This window comes from Scleropages formosus, chromosome 10 (assembly GCF_900964775.1).
Source record: "Scleropages formosus chromosome 10, fSclFor1.1, whole genome shotgun sequence".
Classification (NCBI taxonomy): Eukaryota; Metazoa; Chordata; class Actinopteri; order Osteoglossiformes; family Osteoglossidae; genus Scleropages; species Scleropages formosus.
In genome coordinates this window covers 1111862-1117861 of record NC_041815.1, presented here as the reverse complement: position 1 = coordinate 1117861, position 6000 = coordinate 1111862, and the positions used below count along the sequence as shown (strand labels likewise).

The window sequence follows — 6000 nt, the reverse complement described above, 5'->3', positions numbered from 1 at the left end:
CTGCATAAAGGCTTATGTGGGCATGATCATAAAGTTATGGTGCATGAACATTTACATGTTACATGATCTTAAGAGATACGAATCCATACGAGTCCATAGGAGTACTGAATTTTTGCCATTGTTGCTCTGCAGCCCAGAGTTTGGTCCTGTTAGCACGTAATGTATCAGTCAGTCATGGGGTGGCACTGGGGCGTGCTAGTCTGGAAGAAAGTGGACAGAGAGAATCAAGAGAGGAAGATAGGGCAGAGAGGAAAATGTTAGTGGCATTTTCTGTTGACAGATCCGAGAACTGTGCAGCAGAAGCGGACAGTGTGGCAGAGGCAAGGCAGGAAGGTGAGTGAGATTTTAAGTTACGGTGGAAATTGACAATGGGTGCAGAAAGAGGCGAGGAATTAGTGGTGAGGCAGGGTTGGGAGGAGATGAAGAAGTGATCAGAAACATGCAGCGGAGTAACAGAGAGAACAGGACAGCCATAGTTACGGGAAAAGGTGAAGTCAAGAGGATTGCCTGCTTTGTGAGTAGCAGGGAACCGGGACAGGAAGAGGTTGAAGGACTGTAAGAGCAACAGAAGGCAGCTAGCATGAATGTCATTGACATGCAGGTTGAAGTCACCCAGGAGAATCAGTGGAGTGTTGTCCCTGGGAGAGAGTTGAAGAAGTTGTCAACGCCATCCAGGAAGCAACCGGAAGGGCCAGGAGGGCAATAAAGAAAAACCATAGCAAGAGTGATTGGGGCAGTGATAGTTGCAACATGCAATTCAAAGGAGGACAGGTCATGCAGGTGGAGAGGGAGAATACAATATTCCCACCGAGGAGAGGTTAGCAGACCAGTGTCTCCACCTCTGCTGGAGGGATGAGGGGTGAGGGAGAAACAGTAGTTAGTGGAGAGGGCTGTGGATGTGGCTGTGTTATCTGGGATGATCCAGATATAAGTTAAGGCCCGGAGGTCCAGTAAGAGATGGGAGGCGTAGGCTGGTATAAAGACAATCTTCCTCACAGCAGATTAGCAGTTCCAGAGTCCCATGCGGAACAAGATGGTGATGGCAGGATTCACATAGTGATGGTGGCCTCCTTCAGGTAGACTTCCTAGTCTTTCTACCCCAAGTCTTTGCACCAAAAGGCTGCCACTACAACAGCCACAATGGGTCATCAGCTGCTTTTTAAACCAGGCTAATTGCCAAAAGGTGAGAGTCATAATCGAAACTGAAACTACTCCAACAATGGTAACCAAAACAAACTAATGCGATTAATCGATCAACTGAGGCACGTCCATTCTACAGTATGGGACACAGAATTGGGTAGCTTTGCATGCTGCTTAACAAACAGTAAATACAATTAAACAAACAAAAAAGTAAATAAAAATACAAACAACAACTACACAAACACACAACCAATTGCTTCTATCCATCTGCACAACGACGCATAAAGAATGCAGGTTGGGATAATACACACAAACCAAGCAGTTGAAAAGCTGTGAGGTATCAGCTTCAGCCTCTGTACTATAGTCCCCAAGAATTAACCACATAAAATAACATTATTAAAACAAAACTCACACACATACTGCCTGAAGCCACTTGTCCCAAGATGGGGTCACAGTGAGCCAGAGCCTAACTCGGCAACACAGGGCGTAAGGCTGGAGGGGGTGGTAAGACACTCAAGACAAGAAAAAATAACTCTTTAGGGTCTAAACCAAAGAGAAGTTGAATTTTAACAAGAATCACTCAAGTAGGAGGTAGTAGAGAAATGTTTCAAAATTGTTCAATGCCTTCAAATAACTATTGGTACCAGGATTACCAACAGTTCCAAACAAAAAGTTCAGACGCATCCCCTGTTGTGACCCAGATTAAAACCAGGGTCGTTGCTGCCACAACGCAGAGTAGAAACCTCCTTCTAGCTTCCATACGTTAACATGTGATCGCTTCATAGCCTGGAATTTCGCCAAGATTTCCGAACACGTCTTTGAGCCAGGCTCTCGAAAATTCCACAGACGCCACTTTTCTCCATCTTAACTTCTTCAGACATGCTACTTTTGGCCATTTTCTCAAGAGGCCCCCAACCACCAGGCAAGGAAACTAAGCTTTTCAGTACCGTTTAGTGAGTATTCTTATATCTAAATTACCACGAGTGCAACATGTACAAAAGTTTTATGGTCAACGTACTTCCAGTTAAAAGTGTCTCATCTCAATCTTCTTGACCACACCTAGGGATTTTGCAAAAGTCATCCCTTCCTCATTTACATCCTGTGGTTCAAAGTAAACCACGAGTACCAAGAGCTCCCTACAGGAAGCTCAGACGCAACCCCTGCCGTGACCCGGATTCGAACCGGGGTTGCTGCGGCCACAACGCAGAGTACTAACCTCTATACGATCACGGCTGGTCTTCTAGTGCTACATGCTCACTCCAAGAGCACAGGTGCACAACGTTGCACATGGAAGTCTGTTGATTTCACACATTCAGCGCAATGCTTTCAACCTCAAAATCTTTGACAAATGGCAAAATCGCACAGCCTGGTTCAATGTCAACTTCACTGTGTAAACTACAAACGTGTCGTCAACAAAACCCTCCTTCTAGCTTCCATACGTTAACATGTGATCGCTTCATAGCCTGGAATTTCGCCAAGATTTCCGAACACGTCTTTGAGCCAGGCTCTCGAAAATTCCACAGACGCCACTTTTCTCCATCTTAACTTCTTCAGACATGCTACTTTTGGCCATTTTCTCAAGAGGCCCCCAACCACCAGGCAAGGAAACTAAGCTTTTCAGTACCGTTTAGTGAGTATTCTTATATCTAAATTACCACGAGTGCAACATGTACAAAAGTTTTATTGTCAACGTACTTCCAGTTAAAAGTGTCTCATCTCAATCTTCTTGACCACACCTAGGGATTTTGCAAAAGTCATCCCTTCCTCATTTACATCCTGTGGTTCAAAGTAAACCACGAGTACCAAGAGCTCCCTACAGGAAGCTCAGACGCAACCCCTGCCGTGACCCGGATTCGAACCGGGGTTGCTGCGGCCACAACGCAGAGTACTAACCTCTATACGATCACGGCTGGTCTTCTAGTGCTACATGCTCACTCCAAGAGCACAGGTGCACAACGTTGCACGTGGAAGTCTGTTGATTTCACACATTCAGCTCAATGCTTTCAACCTCAAAATCTTTGACAAATGGCAAAATCGCACAGCCTGGTTCAATGTCAACTTCACTGTGTAAACTACAAACGTGTCGTCAACAAAACCCTCCTTCTAGCTTCCATACGTTAACATGTGATCGCTTCATAGCCTGGAATTTCGCCAAGATTTCCGAACACGTCTTTGAGCCAGGCTCTCGAAAATTCCACAGACGCCACTTTTCTCCATCTTAACTTCTTCAGACATGCTACTTTTGGCCATTTTCTCAAGAGGCCCCCAACCACCAGGCAAGGAAACTAAGCTTTTCAGTACCGTTTAGTGAGTATTCTTATATCTAAATTACCACGAGTGCAACATGTACAAAAGTTTTATTGTCAACGTACTTCCAGTTAAAAGTGTCTCATCTCAATCTTCTTGACCACACCTAGGGATTTTGCAAAAGTCATCCCTTCCTCATTTACATCCTGTGGTTCAAAGTAAACCACGAGTACCAACAGCTCCCTACAGGAAGCTCAGACGCAACCCCTGCCGTGACCCGGATTCGAACCGGGGTTGCTGCGGCCACAACGCAGAGTACTAACCTCTATACGATCACGGCTGGTCTTCTAGTGCTACATGCTCACTCCAAGAGCACAGGTGCACAACGTTGCACATGGAAGTCTGTTGATTTCACACATTCAGCGCAATGCTTTCAACCTCAAAATCTTTGACAAATGGCAAAATCGCACAGCCTGGTTCAATGTCAACTTCACTGTGTAAACTACAAACGTGTCGTCAACAAAACCCTCCTTCTAGCTTCCGTACGTTAACATGTGATCGCTTCATAGCCTGGAATTTCGCCAAGATTTCCGAACACGTCTTTGAGCCAGGCTCTCGAAAATTCCACAGACGCCACTTTTCTCCATCTTAACTTCTTCAGACATGCTACTTTTGGCCATTTTCTCAAGAGGCCCCCAACCACCAGGCAAGGAAACTAAGCTTTTCAGTACCGTTTAGTGAGTATTCTTATATCTAAATTACCACGAGTGCAACATGTACAAAAGTTTTATGGTCAACGTACTTCCAGTTAAAAGTGTCTCATCTCAATCTTCTTGACCACACCTAGGGATTTTGCAAAAGTCATCCCTTCCTCATTTACATCCTGTGGTTCAAAGTAAACCACGAGTACCAACAGCTCCCTACAGGAAGCTCAGACGCAACCCCTGCCGTGACCCGGATTCGAACCGGGGTTGCTGCGGCCACAACGCAGAGTACTAACCTCTATACGATCACGGCTGGTCTTCTAGTGCTACATGCTCACTCCAAGAGCGCAGGTGCACAACGTTGCACGTGGAAGTCTGTTGATTTCACACATTCAGCGCAATGCTTTCAACCTCAAAATCTTTGACAAATGGCAAAATCGCACAGCCTGGTTCAATGTCAACTTCACTGTGTAAACTACAAACGTGTCGTCAACAAAACCCTCCTTCTAGCTTCCATACGTTAACATGTGATCGCTTCATAGCCTGGAATTTCGCCAAGATTTCCGAACACGTCTTTGAGCCAGGCTCTCGAAAATTCCACAGACGCCACTTTTCTCCATCTTAACTTCTTCAGACATGCTACTTTTGGCCATTTTCTCAAGAGGCCCCCAACCACCAGGCAAGGAAACTAAGCTTTTCAGTACCGTTTAGTGAGTATTCTTATATCTAAATTACCACGAGTGCAACATGTACAAAAGTTTTATTGTCAACGTACTTCCAGTTAAAAGTGTCTCATCTCAATCTTCTTGACCACACCTAGGGATTTTGCAAAAGTCATCCCTTCCTCATTTACATCCTGTGGTTCAAAGTAAACCACGAGTACCAACAGCTCCCTACAGGAAGCTCAGACGCAACCCCTGCCGTGACCCGGATTCGAACCGGGGTTGCTGCGGCCACAACGCAGAGTACTAACCTCTATACGATCACGGCTGGTCTTCTAGTGCTACATGCTCACTCCAAGAGCGCAGGTGCACAACGTTGCACGTGGAAGTCTGTTGATTTCACACATTCAGCGCAATGCTTTCAACCTCAAAATCTTTGACAAATGGCAAAATCGCACAGCCTGGTTCAATGTCAACTTCACTGTGTAAACTACAAACGTGTCGTCAACAAAACCCTCCTTCTAGCTTCCATACGTTAACATGTGATCGCTTCATAGCCTGGAATTTCGCCAAGATTTCCGAACACGTCTTTGAGCCAGGCTCTCGAAAATTCCACAGACGCCACTTTTCTCCATCTTAACTTCTTCAGACATGCTACTTTTGGCCATTTTCTCAAGAGGCCCCCAACCACCAGGCAAGGAAACTAAGCTTTTCAGTACCGTTTAGTGAGTATTCTTATATCTAAATTACCACGAGTGCAACATGTACAAAAGTTTTATTGTCAACGTACTTCCAGTTAAAAGTGTCTCATCTCAATCTTCTTGACCACACCTAGGGATTTTGCAAAAGTCATCCCTTCCTCATTTACATCCTGTGGTTCAAAGTAAACCACGAGTACCAAGAGCTCCCTACAGGAAGCTCAGACGCAACCCCTGCCGTGACCCGGATTCGAACCGGGGTTGCTGCGGCCACAACGCAGAGTACTAACCTCTATACGATCACGGCTGGTCTTCTAGTGCTACATGCTCACTCCAAGAGCACAGGTGCACAACGTTGCACATGGAAGTCTGTTGATTTCACACATTCAGCGCAATGCTTTCAACCTCAAAATCTTTGACAAATGGCAAAATCGCACAGCCTGGTTCAATGTCAACTTCACTGTGTAAACTACAAACGTGTCGTCAACAAAACCCTCCTTCTAGCTTCCATACGTTAACATGTGATCGCTTCATAGCCTGGAATTTCGC

At 45.5% G+C, this 6000-nt stretch overlaps 6 non-coding genes across 6 annotated transcripts; all 6 read right to left on the bottom strand.

Annotated features, from left to right (window-relative positions):
• Positions 1–2301: 2301 nt before the first annotated feature.
• Positions 2302–2373, bottom strand: trnah-gug (transfer RNA histidin (anticodon GUG)). The gene has a single exon. It is a non-coding gene; the product is annotated as a tRNA-His (tRNA).
• Positions 2374–2978: 605 nt separating this feature from the next.
• trnah-gug (transfer RNA histidin (anticodon GUG)) lies at positions 2979–3050 on the bottom strand. Its single transcript has one exon. It is a non-coding gene; the product is annotated as a tRNA-His (tRNA).
• Positions 3051–3655: 605 nt separating this feature from the next.
• Positions 3656–3727, bottom strand: trnah-gug (transfer RNA histidin (anticodon GUG)). The gene has a single exon. It is a non-coding gene; the product is annotated as a tRNA-His (tRNA).
• A 605-nt stretch (positions 3728–4332) lies between these two features.
• Positions 4333–4404, bottom strand: trnah-gug (transfer RNA histidin (anticodon GUG)). The gene has a single exon. It is a non-coding gene; the product is annotated as a tRNA-His (tRNA).
• A 605-nt stretch (positions 4405–5009) lies between these two features.
• On the bottom strand, positions 5010–5081 carry trnah-gug (transfer RNA histidin (anticodon GUG)). Its single transcript has one exon. It is a non-coding gene; the product is annotated as a tRNA-His (tRNA).
• Positions 5082–5686: 605 nt separating this feature from the next.
• trnah-gug (transfer RNA histidin (anticodon GUG)) lies at positions 5687–5758 on the bottom strand. The gene has a single exon. It is a non-coding gene; the product is annotated as a tRNA-His (tRNA).
• Positions 5759–6000: the final 242 nt, after the last annotated feature.